Source organism: Mus pahari, chromosome 4 (genome assembly GCF_900095145.1).
Source record: "Mus pahari chromosome 4, PAHARI_EIJ_v1.1, whole genome shotgun sequence".
NCBI lineage: Eukaryota > Metazoa > Chordata > Mammalia > Rodentia > Muridae > Mus > Mus pahari.
This window is the reverse complement of record NC_034593.1, coordinates 102,271,329-102,280,089: the sequence shown is the minus strand read 5'-3', so window position 1 is coordinate 102,280,089 and position 8,761 is coordinate 102,271,329. Positions and strand designations below refer to the sequence as shown.

The 8,761-nt window shown below is 34.5% G+C and overlaps 1 pseudogene; it reads left to right on the top strand.

The window, feature by feature from the left end:
- Positions 1-8,412, top strand: part of LOC110320865 — a 46,342-nt pseudogene extending 37,930 nt beyond the window's left edge.
- The last annotated feature ends 349 nt before the right edge of the window (positions 8,413-8,761 follow it).

Here is an 8,761-nt window from a genome sequence, read left to right as displayed (position 1 = left end):
ATCTACTTGTCTGTCGCTGTACCAGTACCATGCAGTTTTTATCACAATTGTTCTGTAGTACAGCTTAAGGTCAGGCATGGTGATTCCCCCAGAGGTTCTTTTACTGTTAAGGATGATTTTTTTCTATCCTAGGTTTTTTATTATTCCAGATGAATTTGCAAATTGCCCTTTCTAACTCAGTGAAGGATTGAGTTGGAATTTTGATGGGGATTGCATTGAATCTGTAGATTGTTTTCGGCAGGATGGCCATTTTGACTATGTTAATCTGGCCAATCCATGAGCATGGGAGAACTTTCCATATTCTGAGATCCTCTTCAATTTCTTTCTTCAGAGACTTGAAGTTCTTATCTTGAAGATATTTGAGGAAAAGAGATTTAATTCCATAGATGACCTAGACTAAGTCAAAAAACACGTTGAAGGTATGTCTACAGAATTCTCCACCCCCAACAACTTTTTTAGAAGGTGAAGAGAAACATAAAGGGGGAAAAGCTGCAAAACCAGGTAGCACTGAGTAGATGTGCTGAAGGACTAACTTAGCCATGGTTCTTTAAGGAACAGAACTAATAGAAGGAGTATAAATATTAAAACTAGATTTATTACACTGTTTCACAAGGCAACAGGGGAAATGAGGAAAGGGGATAACATTTGAAATGTTAATAAAGAAAATTCTCTATTCCATACATCTACCTGCCTGTAACTGTACCAATACCATACAGCTTTTAATCAGGATTGCTCACAGCTTGAGTTTAGGGATGTTGATTCCCCCAGAAGTTTTATTATTATTGAGAATAGTTTTCACTGTCTATGGTTTTTTGTTATTCCAGATGAATTTGGAAGTTGTTCTTTCTAACTCTATGAAGAATTGAGTTGAATTTTGATGGGGATTGTATTAAATTTGTAGGTTGCTTTTGGCAAGATGGCCATTTTTACTATTTTAATCTTACCAATCCATGAGACTGAGAGATATTTCCAACTTCTGAGATGTTTGATTTCTTTCTTTAGAGACTTGAAGTTCTTGTCATACAGATCTTTCACTTGCTTAGTTAGAGTCAAACCAAGATATTTTATACTGTTTGTGACTATCGTGAAAGGTGTTGTTCCCTTAATTTCTTCCTCAACATGTTTATCCTTTGAGTAGATGAAGGCTTTGATTCGTTTGAATTAATTTTATATCTAGCCACTTTGCTGAAGCTGTTTCTCAGGGTTAGGAGTTCTCTGGTGGAATTTTTTGGATCACTTAAGTATACTATCATATCATCTGCAAATAGTGATATTTTGACTTCTTCCTTTTCAGTTTGTATCCCTTTGACATCCTTTTGTTTTCTAATTGCTTTGGCTAGTACTTTGAGTACTATATTGAACAGGTAGTAAGACAGTGGGCAGCCTTGTCTAGTCTCTGGTTTTAGGGGGATTGTTTCAAGTTTCTCTCCATTTAGTTTGATGTTGGCTAATGGTTTGCTGTATATTGTTTTACTATGTTAAGGTATGGGCCTTGAATTCCTGACCTTTCCAAGACTTTATCATGAAGGGGTATTAGATTTTATCAAATGTTTTCTCAGCATCTAATGAAATGATCATATGTTGTTTTTTTTCTTTGAGTTTGTTGATATAGTGGAATATGTTGATGGATTTCCATATACTGAACCATCCCTGCATCTTTAGGGTGAACCCTACTTGATCATGATGGATGATCATTTTGATGTATTCTTGGATTCAGTTTTCAAGAATTTTACTGAGTATTTTTGCATCAATATTGACAAGAAAAATTGGTCTAACATTTATTCCTTTGTTGGGTCTTTGTGTGGTTTATGTATCAGAGTAATTCTGGCTTCTGAGAATAAATTGGGCAGTGTTCCTTCTCTTTCTATTTTGTGGAATAGTTTGAAGAGTATTGGTATTAGTCTTCTTTGAAGGTAGAACTTTCCACTAAGTCCATCAGGTCCTGCCCCCCCCCTTTTTTATTTTTTATTATTTTTTTATTTTTTTTGTTGACTGCTTCTATTTCTTTAGCGGTTATGGGAATGCTTATATTGTTTATCTGATCCCGATTTAACTTTGGTATCTGGTATCTGTCTTGAAAATTGTCTATTTCATTCAGATTTTCCCGTTTTGTTTTTGTTTAGTATAGGCTTTTGTAGTAGGATCTGATGATTTTTTTTTTTTTTTTTTTTTTTTTTTTTTTTTTTTTTTTTTTTTCCTCAGTTTCTGTTGTTCTATCTCCCTTTCCATTTCTGACTTTGTTTATTTGGATATTGTCTCTATGTTCTCTGGTTAGTTTGGCTAAGGGNATGCTTGAAAAAAAATTCTACACTCTCAATTACAAGACTCAAACAAACCCAACCCACCTCAGCCACCTTCTCTTTGCTACCCACCCTCTTTTTTTAGGTTTTCCAGTTGTTTTCATTATTTACTTTTCTTATGCTTTTTTTTTTTTTTTTTTTTTTTTTTTTTTGGTTTTCCTCAGTTTCTGTTGTTCTATCTCCCTTTCCATTTCTGACTTTGTTTATTTGGATATTGTCTCTATGTTCTCTGGTTAGTTTGGCTAAGGGTTTATCTATCTTGCTGATTTTCTCAAAGAACCAGCTTCTAGTTTGGTTGAGTCTTTGTATAGTCTTTTTGTTTCTATTTGGTAGATTTCATCCGAGATTTTGATTATTTCCTGTAGTCTACTTCTCTTGGATATATTTGCTTCTTTTTGTTCTAGAGCTTTCACTTGTGCTGCCAAGCTGATAGGGTCTGCTTTCTAGTTTCTTTTTGGTGGCACTCAGAGCTATGAGTTTTCCTCTTAGCACTGCTTTCATTGTATTTCATGTTTGGGTATATTGTGGCTTTATTTTCATTAAACTCTAAAAAGTCTTTAATTTCCTTTTTTTATTTCTTCCTTGACCAAGTTATCATTGAGTAGAGTGTTCTTGAGCTTCTCCACGTGGATGTGTGCTTTCTATTATTTGTGTTGTTATTGAAGACCAGCCATAGTATATGATGATTTAAAAGAGTACATGGTATTATTTCAATCTTCTTGTATCTGTCGAGGCCTGTTTGTGGTCAATTTCATAGTCAGTTTTAGAGGAGGTACCATGAGGTGCTGAGAATAAGGTATATCCTTTTGTTTTAGGATAAAATGTTCAATAGATATCTATTAAATCCATTTGTTTCATAACTTCTGTATTTTCACTGTGTCTCGGATTAGTTTCTGTTTCCATGATCTTTCCATTGATGCAAGTAGGGTGTTGAAGTCTCCCACTGTTATTGTATGAGGTATAGTGTGTGCTTTGAGCTTTAGCAAAGTTTCTTTTATGAATGTAGGTGCCCTTGTATTTGGAGCATAGCTGTTCTGAATTGAGAGTTCATCTTGGTAGATGTTACCTTTAATGAGTACAAAGTGTCCCGCCTTATCTTTTTAGATAACTTTAGGTTGAAAGTCAATTTTATTTGATATTAGAACAGCTATTCCAGCTTGTTTCTTCTGACCATTTGCTTGGAATATTGTTTTCAAGCCTTTTACTCTGAGGTAGTGTCTGTCTTTGTCACTGAGGTGGGTTTCTTGTATGCAGCAAAATGTTGGGTCCTGTTTACATATCCAGTCTCTTACTATATGGCTTTTTATTTGGAAATTTAGTCCATTGATATTAAGAGGTATAACGGAAAAGTAATTTCTGCTCCCTGTTATTTTTGTGGCTAGAGGTGCAATTATGTTTATGTGGCTATCTTCTTTTTGGTTTGTTAAAAAAAGATTATTTCCTTGCTATTTTTAGGGTGTAGTTTCCCTTCTTGCGTTGGTCTTTTCCATTTATTATCCTTTGAAGGACTATATTTGTGGAAAGATATTGTGAAAATTTGTTCTTGTTTTGGAATACCTTGGTTTCTCCACCTATGGTAATTGACAGTTTTGCTTGATACAGTAGCCTAGTCAGGACTTTGTGTTCTTTTAGTGTGTGTGTGACATCTGTCCAGGATCTTCTGGCTTTCATATTCTGTTGAGAAGTCTGCTGTAATTCTGGTAGGTCTACCTTTATATGTTACTTGACCATTTTTTCTTACTGCTTTTAATATTCTTTCTTTGTCTTGTGCATTTGGTATTTTGATTATTATGTGACAGGGGGAATATCTTTTCTGACCCAATGTAATTGGAGTTCTGTAAGCTTTTTTGTTTGTTTGTTTGTTTGTTGTTTCATATTCATGGGCATCACTTTCTTTAGGTTAAGGAAGTTTTCTTCTATAATTTTGTTGAAGATATTTACTGGCTCTTTAATTTGGGAATTTTCACTGTCATCTATACATATTATCCTTACAACCTTTTTTCTAGTTCAGTTGCTAGCATAGATAATTGTAAAGCAACTGATATTATTCTATATTAATAGAATGCAAATATCTAAACATATTACAAATGTGGAGTATTCAGATACATGGTAGACATCCAAAATATGTTGATTAATATTATAAAGCTAACCTGGTTTTGTTTATCCTCATGATACTTATCATTAAATTATTAACTCTGATTATAAGATACATAAGACTCAAATAATTTATTTTTAAGGCAGCACAGTTAGGGCAGTGAAGGATTTGTTTCCATAGCAAATAAAATTATTTTTTGAATATTTATATCAGTAATTGGCTTACTTATCATGCTGGAAACCCCAATTTCTATGTCAAGCAGTTTATAAACTGTGGTATATCCCTATAAACTCAATCCTTAGGAAGTAAATGCAGGAGGATCAGAAGTTCAAGGTCACTATCAGCTACTTCATTTTTCATGTCAGCTTGCTATATAGAGATCCTGTTTAAACAGGATCACTCCAAAATAAACCCCCACCCCTAAAATAAAAGAAAATCTTAGTATATGTTATTTTTAACAAGGTGCCTGTGTACACATACTATTTTTCACTTACCCAGACTTGAAATAAATTTATAAAAAGTAATTGCAAATAGTTGCCTTTATGTTTACAAGCTTAAAATATTGACACTTAAGGTTTTTTATTCAAAGAATGCTTTCCTCAACACACTGGGCACATGTTTTGAAATGTGTATCAAGTATTATTTGAATATATTAATGTGAATTGTCACATTACTGTGTAGATTTATAAAGCAAATCATTGTAGAGATAAATGGATGCGATTTTCTAAGTTTTTCTTTTGCTTAAGATCTATTCCTAGATTATACAAATATAAAATAGAGTGGTACAAATCACATTTCCATTAAACAAAATTCATCTGATGTTGAATGTCAATTTAGTAACAATGCAGTGATAAAATGTCCTTGAATGTTTTCTATTTATAGAGTAAAATTGATGTGTAGTTAAGAATGCCATTTCTTTGCAAATCAAAACAACCCTGAGATTCCATCTCACACCAGTCAGAATGGCTAAGATTAAAAATTTAGGTGACAGCAGATGCTGGCGAGGTTGTGAAGAAAGAGGAACACTCCTCCATTGCTGGTGGGAATGCAAGCTTGTACAACTACTCTGGAAATCAGTCTGGCTTTTCCTCAGAAAATTGGACATAGTACTACCNGAGGANCCAGCAATACCTCTTCTGGGCATATACCCAGAAGATCTTCCAACTGGTAATAAGGACACATGCTCCACTATGTTCATAGTAGCCTTATTTATAATAGCCAGAAGCTGGAAAGAACCCAGATGTCCCTCAATAGAGGAATGGATACAGAAANTGTGGTACATTTACACAATGGAGTACTACTCAGCAATTGAAAACAATGACTTCATGAAATTCTTAGGCAAATGGATGCATCTGGAGGATATCATCCTTAGTGAGGTAACCCAATCACAAAAGAAGTCACTAGATATGCACTCACTGATAAGTGGATATTAGCCCAGAAACTTAGAATACCCAAGATACATTTTGCAAAACACAAGAAAACCAAGAAGGATGACCATCGTGTGGATACTTCATTCCTCCTTAGAATAAGGAACAAAATACCCATGAAAGGATATAGGTACAGAGACAAAATTTAGAGCTAAGATGAAAGGATGGACTATCCAGACACTACCCCATGTGGAATCCATCGCATCATCAGCCACCAAACCCAGATACTAATGCACATGCCAGCAAGATTCTGCTGAAGGTACCCTGATATTGCGGCCTCTTGTGAGGCTATGCCAGTGCCTGGCAAATACAGAAGTGGATGCTCACAGTGAGCTATTGGATGGAACAATGGACGAGCTCGAGAAAGTACCCAAGGAGCTGAAGGGGGCTGCAACCCTCTAGGTGCGAGAACAATATGAACTAACCAGTACTCCCTGAGCTCATGTCTCTAGCTGCATATGTAGCAGAAGATGGCCTAATCGGCCATCATTGGGAAGAGAGGTCCTTTGGTCTTGCAAACTTTATATGACCCAGCACAGGGGAAGGCCAGGGCCAAGTAGTGGGAGTGGGTGGGTAGGTTAGCAGGGCCGGGGGCGGGGTATAGGGAACTTTTGGTATAGCATCTGAAATGTAAATAAAGAAAATAAAAATAATAAAAAAAGGAAAAAAAAAGTGCCATTTCTTTATTTTTGTGATATTACTCTTAACATTGATTTACTTTAAAGTCAGACTTTTCAGCAAGGCATATGCTAAAAAGAAAATTTATTATATACTTCTAAAGTCATTACATGAGGTAACAATATTATTTAAGCTGAACATGGCTAAAATTATCAACCAGGTATATATTTTTAGCAGGATGTCTGGTCTTTTTTTTGTGAGTTAATTAGCATTTTTCAATGGTAATTACTGTGATGATGACCTCTATTAGGCATATAGGTGAAGCATTCCATTAAAGTAAAATTTTTTCTATATATCAAGCACCAAAAATTAAATGTATTATACTATTGTTAAACTCAGACCATGTATAGTCACACCTTAGTAGGAAAAACAAAGGGTATTATATTACTGTTATAGTAGGGCAATATATAGTCGAATAAATCATGAGTAATTTGTTGCTTTCCATGCAATTAATTACTCATTCCAAACTTTAACACCAGCTAATTATTTCTGATTGTTCTATGCATTGATGTGGTTTAGCTAGATAATGTGTGTTTGTGTGTGTGTGTGTGTGTGTGTGTGTGTGTGTGTGTGTGTGTGTGTGTTTTGCTGGCACTTGTTACTCAGAATTCATGTAATAAGCCAGATATCCTGCATACACCTGTAATGCAGGTTGATTGTGGTCAGGTATAAGAGAGCCTATGGGGCTTGCTGTCTTCCAGTATACAGAGCCCTTAGTAGCTCCAGGTTCAGAGAAATACCCTGGCTCAGAATAGCAGAGAGTGATAGAAGGAAACACTTGATACCCTCTTCTGTTCTCCACATGCATATACATGTGCACTCACTCACATAAACACACACATATAAGAAAAAGCCTTAAAATAAAAAATTTCAAAGGGTATTGTGAATGTTGGTTAGTTTTGTGTGATTGACAGAGAATTTATTGTAAAATTAAAAAAAAAAACCTTAAATATTTAACATAGAAAAGTTTTCTAGAATTTTGTTGTCATGGGACAAATTTACAAGGAGTTTGTGAAGTACTGTAGCTTATAATAGAGGTAAATGTCATCCATCTTGTTCATTGTATAAGATAATATTGTTTTCCAGGAAACCAGACCCTTATGGTTAATATAGAGGGCATTAGGACATTGCCAGATGATCAAACAGAAGTTGTCATTATACTGTTAAGCATTCTCCAAATGGCACTTTAAGAAGAGTTTCAGTGACAACAATGTTAAATCACAGCTGCAGTAGCTGAGAGTGACCCTTTTTATGACCAGAACAAAATTGTCTCTTGCTCAGATCAAAAAGCTATTGTAGATCCCACCTGCTAGTATTAATTTTATTATTTGGAAATGGGCCAAAATGAATATTCCCAATTTTGGAAAATTAATTCTACACCAAGGGTGTTTCAGAGAACTATTTCGAAGACTGAAATTTCAAGATTAGATGACTAAGAAGCATCAGACCAGATAAGATATTATATCTGAAGATATTTCTGAACTACAAAAGAATCAATTTACAACTATGGCCAAAATAGCTCAAGAAGAAACATAGGGATCTCTCTCACAGGACATTATAGGTTCTAATCAAAACAAGAAATCGAATGGACAAGTAGCTACTACACTGTCCTGACGAAGAACAGTCATGGGTTCAGCTAGATAACTAATCAGGGTAAAGTAAATGCACCAACTTAGTTCTGAGGTCGACTAAATGAGCAATGTTCCAAATCAAATCAGGATGCAGAATCATTTTGGAGCTGTGAATTCTGAAGAAACATATTACATATATACAAACTATTATTTAAAATCAAACAGCTTTTAAAACAACAGAAAAGCCTTGGCCAATCAATTAGCATCCTTAAAGATGACTATAAGATACGAAACTGGTAGCACATGGACTGGAAGAAACTATTCTTAACAGAGGCAGCTGACCATTTACAAACTTGTGCCCATGGTTTATAAAATGCTTGTTTTTTTTTTCCTTTTTTCTTTTTTCTTTTCTACATCTTGCCTTACTTAAAATGGCCACATGAACAAGGAAAAGAATCATTTTCCTGCCTGGGATGTTTGTGTTTACTGAGAAATTACTGTACATAAATTTGGAAAAGTTCACCACAAAGCACTTAGAAGAGAATCTTTGAAACATTTATGTTTAAAAGTTGAATTTATTTAAGAAAAGGCTACACAATTACAAAAGAATATGCACTGTTGTACATTTTAAGATACCATTAAGCATAGCTACATTGTTAATGATTAATATCAGTTCTTTTTTCTTTAGTA